This window comes from Arachis hypogaea, chromosome 13 (assembly GCF_003086295.3).
Source record: "Arachis hypogaea cultivar Tifrunner chromosome 13, arahy.Tifrunner.gnm2.J5K5, whole genome shotgun sequence".
NCBI classification, from domain to species: Eukaryota; Viridiplantae; Streptophyta; class Magnoliopsida; order Fabales; family Fabaceae; genus Arachis; species Arachis hypogaea.
In genome coordinates, this window is record NC_092048.1 from 75,145,587 (window position 1) to 75,166,049 (window position 20,463).

The following is a 20,463-nucleotide window of genomic DNA, read 5'->3' on the forward strand; positions in this document are numbered from 1 at the left end:
CTTAGAGCAAACAAGGGGGAACTTAGAACCATCAAACAGTAAGGATGAAGACCAAATTGTGAGTGAGGAAGTGGAAAAATAAGAACAAAAGGTCCCTGTTGCAAGTGAAATTGCAATAAAGGATGAGGGACATGAGCCAAGGATTTTACAATCACAAAAGCTACTTGAGGTGACAATGAAACATAAAGATTCCCTCCCAAAGGAATTAATGGAAAATCATGAAGAAAAAATTGAGGAAGATACTCAAGAGAATTCACACTCAAGTGAAGTAAAGAAGAAAGAGGAAAGGCTCAGGGAACCACCAATACAAGAGGCTCTTATGAAAAGAAGACTCCAACAATCACACAACCACCCAGACATGGATTCAAGGAAGTGAAGGAAATTAACAAAAGCACCAAGAAGAGGATTGTGACCAAGCTACCAAGGACAATATTCATGAGGAATAAAGGGTCAACCATAAGCAATCCAACCCCTGGACCATTAGTAAGCAAGCTCAATCAAGCCATGTACAAAAGAAAGCTTGCTGAGAGGAAACCAAGAAAGGGGACAATAGCTGAAACCTCTTGATGACAAGTCATCTAAGCCTAGTTTCACTAGCCTTTTTCTTTGTTTTTATTAGGTTTTATGCACTTTCTTACATTCTAAGTAAGTGATTTGGAATAAAAATTCATGACTTCTTTGAATCAAACAACCACCATGTAATTGATGCTAAATCATGAGGTTTAAGCTACATTTAATTGAATTTTAATGATTTATAAACCTTGTGAATTTAGTGATACTTTGATTGGTTGTTTTGATTACTTGTAGGTGAAGAAAGAAAAAAAAGAAGAAAAGCGTGGCTTAAGAAACGTTTCCAAAGGAAGCAAGAAGCGTGTCCAAAAGAAAGAGAAAGCGTGCCAAAAGGAAAGAAAAAGCATGATCACATTGAGGAAGAAAGGAAAGCTAAGTTAAGAAAGCAAACTGAGCTTCACAAGGAATGAAAGGAGAAGGCAAGCTACAAAGCTAAGTTCCAATAGTTAACTGAGCACTAAAGAAAGCAAGGAAATGGTGCAAAGCTAAGTTAACTAAGTTAACTTTATCGGGACCTCTCCATATTAATTCAAGAAGAAATTCCAAGGGATGAAGCCAACAAGATTCGAACCAAGGACCAAGGAGAAGCAAGGAACTCACCTTGCAAGGAAATTCAAGAAGAAATAGCCAAAATGCATCCTCCATGGTTCGAACTTGGAACCACACGCTACTCCTTGCAAGGGAATTTAAGAATAAATAGCTAGAATGCTTCCTCCAGGATTTGAACTTGGGAATTCTTTGAAACATAAGGAAGGAGTACCATCAAGCTTGCAAGGAAAATCAAGGAAAAATAGCTTAAATGCTTCCTCCAAGTTTCGAACTTGGGAACTCTTGGAAACACAAGGGAGGAACACCCACTCAACCAAGAAAATTAGCTCCAAGGCTTCCTCCACCAAGTGTTGAACCTGGGACCTTGAAGTCTCAAGCAAAGCCCTACAAGAAAGCTCAGTTGGTTTTTCCAACTGAGTATTGCCTCTCCCATTCTTCCCCACACTTTGGCGCACAAGTCTGCACACCAAGGGAGCTGTGACACACATTTTGGCGCACCAAGGAGGAAGCCTTGCGCATCATGACACGGTCTAGAGCTAAGTTGGATTTTCCAACTGAGCTCTAATACAATTGACACCCAAACAAGGTTGGGCGCACCAATTTGACACGGATGGAGCATGCTTGAAAGCTAAGTTGGATTTTCCAACTGAGCTTTCCCCTGGAGGTGCAATTTGGGCTACAAATTGGATTAAAAATCCAATTTAATTCATTTCTTCACCAAATCAAAAGCCCACCCAAATTCCAAAATCCAAGAATAGAAAGTGTATAAATAGGAGTTAGTTTGATGTAATTAGGACTTTTACTTTTTGAACTTTTGACTTTTGGGATTTTTACTTTAGAGTTTTCATTTTCATTTTTGAGCTTTTACTTTGACTTTTCTGAGAGAATTGGGAAGGAGAATTGATCCCTCTTCTTCTTGGTTCTTGTTTTGAGCACTCTTTTATTTTCTTGCTTTGGATCTTGGGTGGAGAATTGAAGAACTTCTGTTTCAATCTCACCTTGAGATCTTGTTTTAATTCTCTACATAATTGAATTGTTATTTACTTCACTGCTTCATCTTTAATTTACTTCTGCAATTTACTTTTCTTTACTTCTTTTGCAATTGTTCTTGTTGGATCAAGGAAGGATTTGAGATCTAGACTTGTTATCTAGTCTCTTCCACCCTGAGATCTTCAATCTCTTTTACTTTGCTACAAATTAAGCACTGCTTTCTCTGTCTTTTAAATTCTCAAAGCATTTTTACTTTTCTGTTGAGATTTAGTTTAATTCAATTAATCCTCTACTCTTCTGTTTATTGCAATTTACCTTTGCTTGTTTAAGTTCTGCAAAATCCCAATTCCCAATTCCTTTTACAATTCAAGCAATTTACATTTCTTGCACTTTAAGATTCAGCCATTTACATTTCTTGCAATCTAAGTTTCTGCCATTTACTTTACTTGTTCTTTAAGATTCAGCACATTTACTTTCCTGCTCTTTCATTTATTGCAATTTCCCCTTCCCTTTTACATTTCAAGCAATTTAGCTTCTGCAAATCACAAATCACTCAACCAAATCTTGATTCACTTGACTAAATCAACCACTAAACTAAAATTGCTCAATCCTTCAATCCCTGTGGGATCGACCTCACTCATGTGAGTTATTATTACTTGATGCGACCCGGTACACTTGCCGGTGAGTTTTGTGTTGGATCATTTTCCACACATCAAGTTTTTGGCGCCGTTGCCGGGGATTGATTAGATTGACAATGATTATGTGAAGTGAAGATCTAGATCAAGCACTTTTTATTTTTCTGATTTTGACTAACACACTAACTGTTTGAATATTTGCTTAAGCCAATTAACATTTCACTTCAGCCATGGATTGAAGTGTTATTGCTTTCTGGTGTTGTGACTTTTATGCTTGGGTTGTATGTCAGGTACAAGGAGAATTACACCCACTTTTTGTGAACAAGACGAAAGAACCCTCAGAAGATTAAGAAGAGCTGAAAGAGGGAAAAACATTATTGGAGAAGAGGAGTCAGAAGAAGAATTCCAAGATATGGAGGAACACTTAACAAACCCACCAAATGGAGCTGAAGGAGCAGCCAACAACAACAATAACCCACCACAGAGAAGAGTTTTGGCTTCCTACACATGTGCAGATCTTAGGCATTGTGGGAGTAGCATTCTTACCCCAAATGTCAATGCAAATAACTTTGAACTAAAGCCACAACTCATCACCTTGGTTCAAAACAATTGTTCTTATGGAGGAGGACCACTTGAAGACCCTAACCAACACTTGTCCACCTTCTTGAGGATTTGTGACACTGTCAAAACCAATGGTGTGCACCCTGATAGTTACAAGCTACTGCTATTTCCATTTTCTCTCAGAGACAAAGCCACTCAATGGTTGGAATCCTTCCCAAGAGACAGCATCAACAATTAGGATGATCTAGTAACCAAGTTCCTTGCCAAATTTTACCCACCTCAAAGAGTTATTAGATTGAAGACTGAAGTGCAAACATTCACACAAATGGATGCTGAACCCTTGTATGAGGCATGGGAACGATACAAAGCTCTAATCAGGAAGTTTCCACCAGGAATGTTCAGTGAGTGGGACAGATTGCAGAATTTCTATGAAGGCTTGACACTGAAATCTCAAGAGGCTTTGGATTATTCAGCAGGAGGTTCTTTGCAATTAATGAAAACGGCAGAGGAAGCCCAAAATCTCATTGATATGGTGGCCAATAATCAATATTTCTTTTCTCACCAAAGGCAACGCCAACCATCACAAAGGAAAGGAGTGATAGAGTTGGAAGGAGTGGACTCAATCCTAGCTCAAAACAAAATGATGCAGCAGCAAATTCAACAATAATTTGAGCAAATGGCCAAGAGGATTGATAGCCTCCAAGTTGCAGCAGTTAATACAAGCCAACCATCATCCACATGGGGGCAAAATGAAGAAACTCAAGAGGAGCAACAATAAGAACAAGTCCAGTACATGCACAACCAAAATTCTAGGCCAAATGAAGTCTATGGTGACACTTACAACCCTTCTTGGAAGAACCACCCAAACCTTAGGTGGGGAGACAATCATAACCAGAATCAACAACCATGGCAGAGAAACTCAAATCAAAATACTTTAAGAAACAACCAAAACCACAACCAGCAGCAAACTAACCAAAACCCTTACAGAAAACCCCAAAACAACTACCCCAACTCCAACCATTACCCATCCAATAATCAAACCTCAAATCAAAATACTTACCCTCAACCCTCAACACCCCACAATCAACCGATCTCACAAGATTCTCAAAGGATTAACAACCTGGAGCTATTAATGGAAAAGATGATGAAAAATCAGGAGATGACATTGAGGAACCAGGAAGCCTCTATGAAAAATATGGAAAGGCAAATCGGACAACTCTCCAAGCAGATTGCCATTGAAAGGCCATCAAGCTCACTACCAAGTGACACCATTCCCAATCCAAAAGAGGAGTGCAAGGCAATACAACTGAGGAGTGAAAAAGTCCTGGTGAAAAATGAAGAAGCAACTAAGAAGTCAAAGGAAAGTGACAAGAAACAAGCTGAAGAAGAGAAAGTCAATGACAAGAAGGAGACAGCAAGCAAGCCAACTCAGAATCAAGTTCAAGAAAAAGAAGATCAGCCACAAAAATCAAGAAAGGGAAAGGAAGTAATTGAAGAGCCAATTAAGGACCAAAGGCAGGGAATGAACTTCACTCCACCCTTGCCATATCCTCAAAGGTTCAACAAGGAGACTAAGGATCAACACTTCCCAAAATTTCTTAAAATCTTCAAGAAGTTGGAGATCAATATTCCCTTAGCGGAAGCACTTGAGCAAATGCCCCTGTACGCAAAGTTCTTGAAGGAACTTATCAACAAGAAGAGGAGTTGGCAAGTTAATGAAACTGTACTGCTCACTGAGGAATGCAGAGCACTAATCCAGAAGGGACTTCCTCCCAAACTTGAGGACCCTGGGAGTTTCTTTCTACCTTGCGCCATTGGCAGTATGACCATCAAGAAGGCGATGTGTGACTTGGGAGCTAGTATCAATCTAATGCCTGCCTCTCTAGTGAAAAGCTAGGCATAAAAGAGGTGAAACCAGTACAGATGTCTCTAGAATTGGTGGACAAATCAGTGATATGCCCCAGGGGTATAATTGAGAACCTTCTAGTCAAGGTAGACAGATTCATCTTCCCTGCAGATTTTGTGATCCTGGATTCGAATCAGGATGAGGACGACTCCATTATACTGGGAAGACCGTTCTTGGCCACTGCTAGGGCCATCATAGACATAGAGCAAGGAGAATTAACCCTCAGGATGCATAATGAAAGTATCACTCTGAGTGTACTACCAGAAACACAGAGCAGTAATGTAAAGAAGGATGGTACAGAAACAGACAAGGAAAATCTGCAGTGGAAGGAGGAAATCAACAAGACAAACAACAACTGCCCTCCCAAGCAAGAGATAAATGATATAGCAGGCCAAAAAGAGAAAGAGACTGTGCAAAGTAATAAAGAAGCTCAAGGGAACATTGTAGTATTGGCAACTAAGAAAAGGAATTTCAAAAGGGAGCCTGTTTTCAAAGAAGAAGAGTCAACAAAAGGAAGGAAGAAAAACAAAAACAGAATAAAAAAGGGTTGGAAGAACAAAAAAAAATTCCAACAGAAGGGCTCTCCAAAGGTGACAAAGTGCAGTTAGTCTATCAACAACTGGGGGCAGACCAACAGACTAACGATTACTATACTGTGAGCAAAATACTATCACTAGAACATGCTGAGATAGAGCACCAAGGAACAAAGAAGAAGCTCACGATCAGAGGGGACAAGTTGAGGTACTACAGTCATCAACCACCATAAAAGAGGGAGTCAATGTCAAGCTAATGACAATGAACGAGCGCTTCATGGGAGGCAACCCATGATTTATGATTCCTGCTTGCTTTTAAATTCAATAAAAGTATGATCACTTTAGCATGATTTTGAACTTGTCAAGACATCCTTGACAGATACATATACTGCTTTGAAATACATGCCAGACTTCTAAGTTTGGTGTGCTTGACAGCACACAAAAAGTTAACATTTCAAGCATTCTTAGATCATATGCTTAGTCATTTTGGTGAAGTATATGACCAAACATTAAGTTTGGTGTCTGCATATGTACAAATTTTGAGAAAAATATAACTTTTGTTCAGAAAATCAAAATCATGCAAAGATGGATCATACATTGTTTAGTTTTAGAAATTTATGCTAAGAAATAAATTGGCACTTATGGTGAAAGTATCAATTGTAACAAGCATTTATTCAAATCACTGAGCAAGAGACAAGTTTGGTGTTCACCAAACTTTGGTTCAGGGACACAATTGATCTTTCACAAATAAGGACCATTATATAAAATATAAGCATATGCCATTTGACCACCATGCTTTAAATGAGTTCTGAAGCATTTTGTTTTGATTTAATTAAAAAAAAAAGGGGCTTGAAGAAAAGACAAGAGGAAGGAACGGCTATGACAAGCCAAGAAGAGGATCACATGTGCCTAGAGAGGTGTGCCAATCTTGGAAAGCAAAATCTGCATGCATGCACCATTGGACACCGAAAAAGAGCAAGCAACCAATAGGAAGAGAATCCTTATCAAACTTCAACAATACATGCAGGCCATTCATTTCATGAATATCTATACTATTCAACTTAATCTCCACCATTCATCATCATAACCGAATGCATTACTCTTTTGTGATCTTGTTGGGAAATTTGAAAACCTTTTCCATAAATAGCCCCCAACACATTATAAAGAACACTTTCATACAGACCATTCTCACTCAAAGCACACAATTTCCTTCTTCTCTTCACAACAAAACCGAACATCACTCCAAACACAACCCCCAACTATCTCTTATTCACACACATATTCAATGGCCTCTTTAAGATCAAGGAGAAGACCAGGAAAGAAACCAATGGTGACAGAGCCTCCATCCTATGACACAAAAAGGTTCAGATCCCAATTTCATGAAGCAAGATACAATAGACTCATGAAGTTATGTCAAAGGTGTTGAAGTGGACTTTAGTCCACCATCAATCACAAGAGCTCTAAAGCTGAGAACCATAACTTATGATGAGCTTAGCTATGAAGATAGACTACGTGGTGATAATGACCCTGATGAAATATTGGAGGGGTTATGTATTGAAGGAAGAGACTGGGAAAGAGACTCACAGGGAGCCCCGAGTTGTCTGAAGAGACTTGATCTCAGACCTGAGGCAAATGGGTGGTATGAGGTGGTAAGGGTATCAATACTCCCCACTGCAAATACCTCATCAGTCATAATCAAGAGAGCTTTCCTGACATACTGCATCCTACATGGTGGGGAAATCGACCTTGCCCAAATCATAGCAGATAGCATCCAAGAGATGGCTGAAGACACAACTAAATCGGGTAGGCTTGGACACCCAAGCACAATCCTGAGATTGTGTAACAGGGCTGGAGTGCTCTTCGAGGATGAAGATACAGAGAAGGTGAAAGGAACCAGAGGAATTACAAAGAGAAAAATGGAAGGCCTTAATGAAGAAGAGGAGGAAGATCAAGAAGAAGAAAGAACTCACAGAAGAAGAAGGTCACATAAGAGGGACGAACAAGCTCAGGGTGTCATAGATATGAGTCAATTGCAGGAACTTCTTGATGAAATATCACAACAGAATGCGAAAGCGCAAGAGCAGTATTCAAGGCAACAGAAACTCTATCTGCAACAACAAGAGCAATATCTAGAGCACCGGAAACAATATTCGAAGGACAGAGAGCAAAATGAAGCCTGGCAACACAGAATGGAGGAAAGATTGGATAGCTGGCAGCAACAATCAATGGCCCAACAACAAGAACTTCAAGCTAAAGTTCTTGAGGGACAAAGGGAACTAACAACAGGACTTCAAGAGCCATATGATAAGATGTTCCTGACCCAAGCTAAGTATGGGGAATATACTCACAACTTATATCAGTGGAAGAATGTTCATCATACCATCGGAGAAACTAGACAAGTGCAGCAAATAGAGCATTATGAGGATACACAAGCAAAGTTGGAGTATTTAATCCGCTGCATGCCAGGACTAAACTCGCGAATCAAACCATTTAAGCAGTGCCAAGACTTAAGAGACCAACAGAAGGCAAGGACCCAGCATTATACGGACAGGATGTATCAAAGATTGGAGGCAGTTGGGCTTTCAAGCCTCATAGATCCCGTCTGGGACAGAAGGTGTCGAGTGAAGAAATTCAGGACTATACCAAGCTCTGGACGAGAAAGAAAAAGAAAGAAGAAAAGCCAAAAGTTGGCAAAGAAACAAACAATAAGGCTAGACACAAATAGCTTGGACCCTAGGACATATGCCTGTGGTGTTTGTGTACTAGGATATGCTTGGACAAGTAGGTTCTAAGGAGTATCTTAAAACTTGGCAACTTAGATCAACTGATTTGGGATTGTCAACTGAAAGTCCACAATAAAGAGCAACCTAGCTACAAAACATTTAGTAATCCAAAGAGATGCTGGGCATCAATGATCCTAGGAAGAAAGAAGTGAGCCATGTGTCTGTGGTGAAAAAAAAATGTTGAGTGAAGATAAGCCAAAGGCCACTGCAACATTTGACACCAAGCTTCTAATAGATAATAAGCTCTGAAATGCAAAAGAAAGCAAAAAAAAAAAAAGCTAACAAAGGGATTAAGCAAAAAGGTAAGGAATCATAGCAGCAACCTTAGTAAACCCTTAAGAAAGCATAGTTATTTTGACAGCAAGTAATAAATGAGCTATTTTTGTTCTGCATAAAACCCCATAAACAAAATTCAACTATTTGCCTAATAAGGACATGCATACCTATCTACTTCATTCTATCTTCTCTTATGTTTAAGTGCTTGCTTGGGGACAAGCAAGTTTTAAGTTTGGTGTTGTGATGACAAGTCATCTAAGCCTAGTTTCACTAGCATTTTTCTTTGTTTTTATTAGGTTTTATGCACTTTCTTGCATTCTAAGTAAGTGATTTGGAATAAAAATTCATGACTTCTTTGAATCAAACAACCACCATGTAATTGATGCTAAATCATGAGGTTTAAGCTACATTTAATTGAATTTTAATGATTTATAAACCTTGTGAATTTAGTGATACTTTGATTGGTTGTTTTGATTACTTGTAGGTGAAGAAAGAAAAAAAGAAGAAAAGCGTGGCTTAAGAAACGTTTCCAAAGGAAGCAAGAAGCGTGTCCAAAAGAAAGAGAAAGCGTGCCAAAAGGAAAGAAAAAGCATGATCACATTGAGGAAGAAAGGAAAGCTAAGTTAAGAAAGCAAACTGAGCTTCACAAGGAATGAAAGGAGAAGGCAAGCTACAAAGCTAAGTTCAAATAGTTAACTGAGCACTAAAGAAAGCAAGGAAATGGTGCAAAGCTAAGTTAACTAAGTTAACTTTATCGGGACCTCTCCATATTAATTCAAGAAGAAATTCCAAGGGATGAAGCCAACAAGATTCGAACCAAGGACCAAGGAGAAGCAAGGAACTCACCTTGCAAGGAAATTCAAGAAGAAATAGCCAAAATGCATCCTCCATGGTTCGAACTTGGAACCACACGCTACTCCTTGCAAGGGAATTTAAGAATAAATAGCTAGAATGCTTCCTCCAGGATTTGAACTTGGGAATTCTTTGAAACATAAGGAAGGAGTACCATCAAGCTTGCAAGGAAAATCAAGGAAAAATGGCTTAAATGCTTCCTCCAAGTTTTGAACTTGGGAACTCTTGGAAACACAAGGGAGGAACACCCACTCAACCAAGGAAATTAGCTCCAAGGCTTCCTCCACCAAGTGTTGAACCTGGGACCTTGAAGTCTCAAGCAAAGCGCTACAAGAAAGCTCAGTTGGTTTTTCCAACTGAGCATTGCCTCTCCCATTCTTCCCCACACTTTGGCGCACAAGTTTGCACACCAAGGGAGCTGTGACACACATTTTGGCGCACCAAGGAGGAAGCCTTGCGCATCATGACACGGTCTAGAGCTAAGTTGGATTTTCCAACTGAGCTCTAATACAATTGACACCCAAACAAGGCTGGGCGCACCAATTTGACACGGATGGAGCATGCTTGAAAGCTAAGTTAGATTTTCCAACTGAGCTTTCCCCTGGAGGTGCAATTTGGGCTACAAATTGGATTAAAAATCCAATTTAATTCATTTCTTCACCAAATCAAAAGCCCACCCAAATTCCAAAATCCAAGAATAGAAAGTGTATAAATAGGAGTTAGTTTGATGTAATTAGGACTTTTACTTTTTGAACTTTTGACTTTTGGGATTTTTACTTTAGAGTTTTCATTTTCATTTTTGAGCTTTTACTTTGAATTTTTTGAGAGAATTGGGAAGGAGAATTGATCCCTCTTCTTCTTGGTTCTTGTTTTGAGCACTCTTTTATTTTCTTGCTTTGGATCTTGGGTGGAGAATTGAAGAACTTCTGTTTCAATCTCACCTTGAGATCTTGTTTTAATTCTCTGCATAATTGAATTGTTATTTACTTCACTGCTTCATCTTTAATTTACTTCTGCAATTTACTTTTCTTTACTTCTTTTGCAATTGTTCTTGTTGGATCAAGGAAGGATTTGAGATCTAGACTTGTTATCTAGTCTCTTCCACCCTGAGATCTTCAATCTCTTTTACTTTGCTGCAAATTAAGCACTGCTTTCTCAAAGCATTTTTACTTTTCTGTTGAGATTTAGTTTAATTCAATTAATCCTCTACTCTTCTGTTTATTGCAATTTACCTTTGCTTGTTTAAGTTCTGCAAAATCCCAATTCCCAATTCCTTTTACAATTCAAGCAATTTACATTTCTTGCACTTTAAGATTCAGCCATTTACATTTCTTGCAATCTAAGTTTCTGCCATTTACTTTACTTGTTCTTTAAGATTCAGCACATTTACTTTCCTGCTCTTTCATTTATTGCAATTTCCCCTTCCCTTTTACATTTCAAGCAATTTAGCTTCTGCAAATCACAAATCACTCAACCAAATCTTGATTCACTTGACTAAATCAACCACTAAACTAAAATTGCTCAATCCTTCAATCCCTGTGGGATCGACCTCACTCATGTGAGTTATTATTACTTGATGCGACCCGGTACACTTGCCGGTGAGTTTTGTGTTGGATCGTTTTCCACACATCACCTCTCCCCCCTTGAGGTCATTCCTCTTAACAAATTGGAAGAAGAGGAAGAAAGTGAAGAACAGGTAGACCGTAGGTACATTTCTTTCTTTGCTTTGTTTAAATTCAATAAATTGGCATATGGTTACATTCTAAGTTTGGCCAATGCACCTTGGATTATTTTCCTTGCAAGCTTGGTGGCGCTCCTCCCTTATGTTTCAAAGGATTCCCAAGTTCGAAACTTGGCCCAAGCATTTTAGCTATTTCTTCTTGATTTTCCTTGCAAGGAGTAGCGTGTGGTTCCAAGTTCGAACCTTGGATGAAGCATTTTGGCTATTTCTTCTTGATTTTCCTTGCAAGGAGCGTTCCTTGCCTCTCCTTGGTCCTTATTTCGAAACTTGGTGGCTTCCTCCCTTGGAATTTCATCTTGAATTAATTTTGAGAGGTCCTTGATAAAGCTCACTTAGTGAACTGAGCTTTATGTTGTTCCCTTGCTTTCTTTAGTGCTCAGTTGACTATTTGAACTTAGCTTGGTGCCTTACTTTCTCTCATTTGTCTTTGTGAAGCTCAGTTTGCTTTCTCAACTTGGCTTCCATTCTTCTTTGATTTTTGCCACGCTTTTTCTTTCCTTGGACACGCTTCTTAAGCCACGCTTTTCTTATTTTCTTCTTTCTTCACCTACAATTAATCAAAACAACCAATCAAAGTATCACAAAATTCACAAGGTTTATAAATCAATTAATTATCAATCAAATTTAGCTTAAACCTCATGATTTTGTATTAATTAAAGGGTGGTTGATTGATTCAAAGAAGTTATGCATTTTCATTCGAAATTACTTACTTAGAATGCAAGAAAGTGCATAAAACCTAATAGAAACAAAGAAAAAGGCTAGTGAAACTAGGCTAAGATGACTTGTCATCACAACACCAAACTTAAAACTTGCTTGTCCCCGAGCAAGTACTTAAACATAAGAGAAGATAGAATGAAATAGATAAGTATGCATGTCCTTATTAGGCAAATAGTTAAATTTGGGTTATGGGGTTTTATGCAGATCAAAAGTAACTCATTTATTACTTGCTGTTAAAACAAACTATGTTTCCTTAAGGGTTCACCAAGGTTGCTGCTATAATTCCTTACCTTTTTGCTTATTTCCCTTGTTAGCTTTTTCTTCTTTCTTTTGCATTTCAGAGCTTATTACTTATTAAAGGCTTGGTGGCAAATGTTGCAGTGGCCTTTGGCTTAATTTCACTCAACATTTCTTCACCACAGACACATGTCTCACCTTTTTCTTCCTAGGATCATTGATGCCCAACATCTCTTTGGATCACTAAATGTTTTGTAGCTAGGTTGCTCTTTATTGTGGACTTTCAGTTGACAATCCCAAATTAGTTGATCTAAGTTGCCAAGTTTTAAAATACTCCTTAGAACCTACTTGTCCAAGCATATCCTAGTACATAAACACCACAGCCATATGTCCTAGGGTCCAAGCTATTGGTGTCTAGCCTTATTGTTTGTTTCCTTGCCAACTTTTGGCTTTTTCTTCTTTCTTTTTTTTTTTTCTGTTTTGGTTTATTTTCAAGGAGCTTTCATTAATTAAAGGATCATAGCAGCAAACTGGCTTAAGCTTCAAGTAACAAGTCATTCTTCAGCATTTATTCTATGAGCTATCAATTGAATCAAACACACACCACCATTAACTTTCATTCTAACTTTTGAAACATTGAACAATTGCTTTTCTAAATCAAACATCTTTCTTTTATTCAAACAGCAAGGGAAAACAAAACAAAGTAGTCAAGTTAATGAGTGATGACAATTATTATGCAGATGGTTTTTTTTTTCTAACTACTGATGTAGATAAATGAAATTACAGAATATAACACAATTGGAGGCATGTCATGTTTTAGACATGCATCTTCCTTATTGAAATTATGAAAGAACTTCACCACCTTTATTTGTCAAGCATTTCCATTCTGTTGGATTTGCTGGATTCTCCCTTCTTCTTTTTCCTCTTCCTTGTAAAATCTTCAGCTTCTTCACGGGGACATCTTCTATCCCATTCAGGATCTGTGAGACCAGAGCCCAACTTCTTCTAATCTTCGAATTGTTTTCTGGGTGAAGCGGTGAGACTTTGCTGCCTGGTGGTCTCTAAGTTCTTGGCATTGCTCAAATGATTTGATTTGTGGATTTAGTGCTGGCATGCAGCGGGTTAAGTACTCCAACCTTGCTTGCATATCCTCATTACTCTCTGTTTGTTGCACATATCTAACCTCTCCAATGGTGTGATGAATATTCTTCCACTGGTACAAGTTGTGAGTATATTCCCCATACTTGGCTTGAGTCAGGAACATTTTATCGTATGATTCCTTAAGATTTGCTGTTTGTTCCTTCTGCCCTTCAAGAATATTGGCTTGGAATTCTTGTTGTTGGGCCATTGATTATTGCTGCCAGCTCTCCAATCTTTCCTCTATTCTGTGTTGCCAAGCTTCATTTTGCTCCCTGTCCTTCGAATATTGTTTCCGGTGCTCTAGATATTGCTCTTGTTGTTGCAGATAGAGTTCATGTTGCCTTGAATACTGCTCTTGTGCTCTCACATTCTGTTGTGATATCTCATCAAGAACTTCCTGCAATTGACTCATATCTATGATGCCCTGAGCTTGTTCATCCCTCCTGTGTGACCTTCTTCTTCTTGATCTTCCTCCTCCTCTTCATTAAGGCCTTCTATTTTTCTCTTTGTAATTCCTCTGGTTCCTTTCACTTTCTCTGTATCTTCATCTTCGAAGAGCACTCCAGCTTTGTTACACAATCTCAGGATCGTGCTTGGGTGCCCAAGCCTACCCGATTTGTTTGTGTCTTCAGCCATCTCCTGGATACTGTCTGCTATGAGTTGGGCAAGGTCGATTTCCCCACCATGTAGGATGCAGTATGTCAGGAGAGCTCTCTTGATTATGACTGATGAGGTATTCGCAGTGGGGAGTATTGATCCCCTTACCACCTCATACCACCCCTTTGCCTCAGGTCTGAGATCAAATCTCTTCAGACAACTCGGGGTTCCCTGTGAGTCTCTTTCCCAGTCTCTTCCTTCAATACATAACCCCTCCAATATTTCATCAGGGTCATTATCACCACGTAGTCTATCTTCATAGCTAAGCTCATCATAAGTTATGGTTCTCAGCTTTAGAGCTCTTGTGATTGATGGTGGACTAAAGTCCACTTCAACACCTCTGACATAACTTTTGTACGATGGGCTGTTTTCGTTCTCCTTAACCGCATTGGCGTAAAACTCCCTTATTATCACAGCACTAATATCAGTGAGAGGACGGCACAGAAGATCCCATCTTCTTTCCTTGGTTATTTGTCGCATAATGGGATATTCTCCCTCCCTCAGTTCGAACCCCATTTCAGGGATGACAATCTTTGTTTTCATGAGTCTATTGTATCTTGCTTCATGAAATTGGGATTTGAACCTCTTTGTGTCATAGGATGGAGGTTCTGTCACCATTGGTTCCTTTCCTGGTCTTCTTCTTGAACTTGAAGGAGCCATTGAATATGTGTGTAAAGAAGAGATAAGCGGGGTTGTGTTTGGAGTGATGTCCGTTTTATTGTGAAGAGAAGAAAGAAATTGTGTGCTTTGAGTGAGAGTGGCCTGTATGAAAGTGCTCTTTATGATGTGTTGGAGGCTATTTATGGACAAGGTTTCCAAGTTTCCCAACAAGATCACAGGAGAGGAGTGAATTCGGTTATGATGATGAAGGGTGAGGATTGAGTTGAATAGTATAGAAACTCATGAAATGAATGGTCTGCATGTATTGTTGAAGCTTGACGAGGATTCTCTTCCTATTGGCTGCATGCTTTTTCGGTGTCCAATGGTGCATGCATGCAGATTTTGCTTTCCAAGATTGGCACACCTCTATAGGCACATGTGATCTTTCTCTTGACTTGTCATAACCGTTCCTTCCTCTTGTCTTTTCCTCAAACCTTCTTTTCTAATTAAATCAAAATGAAATGCTTCAGAACTTATTTAAAGCATGGTGGTCAAGTGGTATATGCTTACATTTTATATTATGGTCCTTAGTTGTGAAAGATCAATTGTGTCCCTGAACCAAGGTTTGGTGAACACCAAACTTGTTTCTTGCTCAGTGATTAGAATAAACGCTTGTCACAATTGATACTTTCACCATAAGTGCCAATTTATCTCTTAGCATAAATTTTTAAAACAAAACAATGCATGATCCATCTTTGCATGATTTTGATTTTCTGAATAAAAGTTGAATTTTTTTTCTCAAATTTCGTACACATGCAGACACCAAACTTAATGTTTGGTCATATACCTCACCAAAATGACTAAGCATATGATCTAAGAATGCTTGAAATGTTAACTTTTGTGTGCTGTCAAGCACACCAAACTTAGAAGTTTGGCATGTATTTCAAAGCAATGTATGCATCTGTCAAGGATGTCTAGAAAAATTCAAAATCATGCTAAAGTGATCACACTTTATTGAATTCAAAAGCAAGCAGGAATCATAAATCATGGGTTGCCTCCCATGAAGCGCTCTTTTATTGTCATTAGCTTGACATTGACCCCCTCTTTTATGGTGGTTGATGACTGTAGTGCCTCAACTTGTCCCCTCTGATCGTGAGCTTCTTCTTTGTTCCTTGGTTCTCTATTTCAGCATGCTCTAGTGAGAGTATTTTGCTCATAGTATAGTAATCATCAGTCTGTTGGCTTGCTCCCAGTTGTTGATAGACCAATTGCACTTTGTCACCTTTGGAAAGCCCTTCTGTTGGAATTTTTTTGTTCTTCCAACCCTTTTTGACTCTGTTTTTGTCTTTCTTCCCTCCTTTTGTTAACCCTTCTTCTTTGACAACAGGCTTCCTCTTGAGATTTCTTTTCTTAGTTGCCAATATTACAATGTCCTCTTGAGCTTCTTCATTATTTTGCACAATCTCTTTCTCTTTTTGACCTGCTGTATCATCTATCTCTTGCCTAGGAGGGCAGTTGTTGTTTGTCTTGTTGATTCCCTCCTTCCACTGCAGATTCTCTTTGTCTATTTTCGTACCATCCTTTTCTCCATTACTGATCTATGTTTCTGGCAGTACACTCAGAGTGACACTTTCATCATGCATCCTGAGGGTTAATTCTCCTTGCTCTATGTCTATGATGGCTGGTGCACGAAATTGTGATCTCCAGGCTCGAACAAATCCTGGTAATGGCTCCAAAGCTTGGTGCTCTGATCTTAATTCATGATTGTCACAACTTCGATACAACTAACCAGCAAGTGCACTGGGTCGTCCAAGTAATACCTTACGTGAGTAAGGGTCGAATCCCACGGAGATTGTTGGTATGAAGCAAGCTATGGTCACCTTGTAAATCTCAGTCAGGCAGATATAAAGTGATAATGGTGTTTTCGAATATTATATAATAAAATAGGGATAGAGATACTTATGTAATTCATTGGTAGGAATTTCAGATAAGTGAATGGAGATGCTTTTCGTTCCTCTGAACCTCTGCTTTCCTGCTATCTTCATCCAATCAGTCTTACTCCTTTCCATGGCTGGCTTTATGTGATACATCATCACTGTCAATGGCTACTTTCAGTCATCTCTCGGGAAAATGATCCAATGCCCTGTCACGGCACGGCTAATCGTCTGGAGGCATCACCCTTGTCAATGGCTTCATCTTATCCTCTCAGTGAATAATATGCTCACGCACCCTGTCACGGCACGGCTATTCATCTGTTGGTTCTCGATCATGCTGGAATAGGATTTACTATCCTTTTGCGTCTGTCACTAACGCCCTGCAATCGCGAGTTAGGAGCTCGTCACAGTCATTCAATCATTGAATCCTACTCGGAATACCACAGACAAGGTTTAGACCTTCCGGATTCTCTTGAATGCCGCCATCATTCTAGCTTACGCCACGAAGATTCTGGTTAGGAGATCTAAGAGATATTCATTCTAGCTTAATTCATGTAGAACGGAAGTGTTTGTCAGGCACGCGTTCATAAGGGAGAAGGATGATGAGCGTCACACATAATCATCACCTTCATCACGTTCTTGGGTGCGAATAGATATCTTAGAAGCGAAATAAGAAGAATTGAATAGAAAACAGTAGTACTATGCATTAATCTTTGAGGAACAGCAGAGCTCCACACCTTAATCTATGGAGTGTAGAAACTCTACCGTTGAAAATACATAAGTGAAGGTCCAGGCATGGCCGAGATGGCCAGCCCCCTAAAATGTGATCAAAGGATCATAAGGTGATCCAAAGATGCCTAATACAATAGTAAGAGGTCCTATTTATAATAAACTAGCTACTAGGGTTTACATGAGTAAGTATTTGATGTATAAATCCACTTCCGGGGCCCACTTGGTGTGTGTTTGGGCTGAGCTTAATGTGTTGCACGTGCACAGGCCATTTGTGGAGTTGAACGCCAGTTTTTGTGCCAGTTTGGGCGTTCAACTCTGGTTTCGGATCCTTTTCTGGCGCTGGACGCCAGATTTGGGTAGAAAGCTGGCGTTGAACGCCCGTTTACGTCATCAATTCTTGGCCAAAGTATGGACTATTATATATTGCGGGAAAGCCCTGGATGTCTACTTTCCAACGCAATTGGAAGCGCGCCATTTCGAGTTCTGTAGCTCCAGAAAATCCACTTTGAGTGCAGGGAGGTTAGAATCCAACAGCATCAGCAGTCCTTTTTCAACCTCTGAATCTGATTTCTGCTCAAGTCCCTCAATTTCAGCCAGAAAATACCTGAAATCACAGAAAAACACACAAACTCATAGTAAAGTCCAAAAATGTGAATTTAACACAAAATCTATTAAAAACATCCCTAAAAGTAACTAGATCCTACTAAAAACATACTAAAAACAATGTCAAAAAGCGTATAAATTGTCCGCTCATCACAACACCAAACTTAAATTGTTGCTTGTCCCCAAGCAACTGAAAATCAAAATAGGATAAAAAGAATAGAATATACTATAAATTCCAAACTATCAATGAAACAGAGCTTCAATCATATGAGCGGGACTTATAGCTTTTTGCCTCTTGAATAGTTTTGGCATCTCACTTTATCCATTGAGGTTCAGAATGATTGGCATCTATAGGAACTTCAGATTTCGAATAGTGTTATTGACTCTCTTAGTTCAGTATGATGATTCTTGAACACAGCTTCTTTATGAGTCTTGGCCGTGGCCCTAAGCATTTTGTTTTCCAATATTACCACCGGATACATAAATGCCACAGACACATAATTGGGTGAACCTTTTCAGATTGTGACTCAGCTTTGCTAAAGTCCCCAATTAGAGGTGTCCAGGGTTCTTAAGCACACTCTTTTTTTTTTGCTTTGGACCTTGACTTTAACCGCTCAGTCTCAAGTTTTCACTTGACACCTACATGCCACAAGCACATGGTTAGGGACAGCTTGGTTTAGCCACTTAGACCAGGATTTTATTCCTTTAGGCCCTCCTATCCACTGATGCTCAAAGCCTTGGGATCCTTTTTATTTGCCCTTGCCTTTTGGTTTTAAGGGTTATTGGCTTTTTGCTCTTGCCTCTTGGTTTTAAGAGCTTTTGGCTTTTTCTGCTTGCTTTTTCTTTCTATTTTTTTTTTCGCCTATTTTTTTTCCTGTAAGCTTTGTTCTTTGCTGCTTTTTCTTGCTTCAAGAATCATTTTTTATGATTTTTCAGATTATCAAATAACATGTCTCCTAGTCATCATTCTTTCAAGAGCCAACATATTTAACATTCTTAAACAACAACTTCAAAAGACATATGCACTGTTCAAGCATACATTCAGAAAACAAGAAGCATTATCACCACATCAATATAATTAAACTAAGTTCAAGGATAAATTCAAAACTCATGTACTTCTTGTTCTTTTGAATTAAAACAGTTTTTATTTTAAGAGAGGTGATGGATTCATAGGACATTCATAACTTTAAGACAAAGTTACTAACTACTAATGATCATGTAATGAAGACACAAACATAGATAAGCACATAACATAGAAAACGAAAAACAGAGAAAGTAAGAACAAGGAATGAGTCCACCTTAGTGATGTCCTTGAGCTCTTCTATGTCTCTTCCTTGCCTTGGCTGCTCCTCCTTCATTGCTTTTAGATCTTCTCTGATTTCATGAAGGATGATGGAGTGCTCTTGATGTTCCACCCTTAGTTGCTTCCAATAATTGTGTGGAAGAAAATGTATCCCCTGAGGTATCTCAGGGATCTCTTGATTTGCAGTCAAATGTTCTACCATGAGCTATAGACCCTTGATGGAAGCTTTTGTCTTCCCTTTCCTCTTTCTAGAGGTTTCTCTGGCCTTAGGTGCCATCAATGGTTATGGAAAAAACAAAAAAGCTATGCTTTTACCACACCAAACTTAGAATGTTGCTCGTCCTCGAGCAAAAGAAGAAAGAATAGAAGAAGAAGAAGAGGATATGGAGGAGATGGATGGAGGTGCGTATTCGGCCATATGGGTGGGATTGGGTGGGAAAGAGATGTTGAATTTTGAAGGTAGTGGTGTTTGGATGTGAGTGGTAAAGGGTTAATAAGGAAGAGTGTTTATTGGGAATAGAGGATGATTGAGAAAAGAGAAGAGAGTGAGTGGAGGTAGGTGGGGATCCTGTGGGGTCCACAGATCCTGAGGTGATCCTGTGAGGTCCCAGATCTTGAGGTGTCAAGGCATTTACATCCCTGCACCAATTTAGGCATGCAAAATGCCCTTGCACACAACTCTGGGCGTTCAGCGCCAGGTTGGTGCCCATTTTGGGCGTTCAACGCCCCTTTGCTGCCATTTCTGGCGTTGAACGCCAGAACCATGCTTGTTTTGGGCGTTCAGTGCCAGGATGCTCCCATTCTGGGCGTTCAGCGCCAGAACTATGCTCTGTTCTGGCGTTTGAACGCCAGACAGATGCTCCTCCAGGGTGTGATTTTTCTTCTACTGTTTTTTATTCCTGTTTTTGATTTTTTTGTTTATTTTGTGACTCCACATGATCATGAACCTAAGAAAACATGAAAAACAATAAAAATAAGAATTAGATAAACATTGGGTTGCCTCCCAACAAGCGCTTCTTTAATGTCAATAGCTTGACAGTGGGCTCTCATGGAGCCTCACAGATGTGCAGAGCTTTGTTGAGACTCTCCAACACCAAACTTAGAGTTTGGATATGGGAGTTCAACACCAAACTTAGAGTTTGGT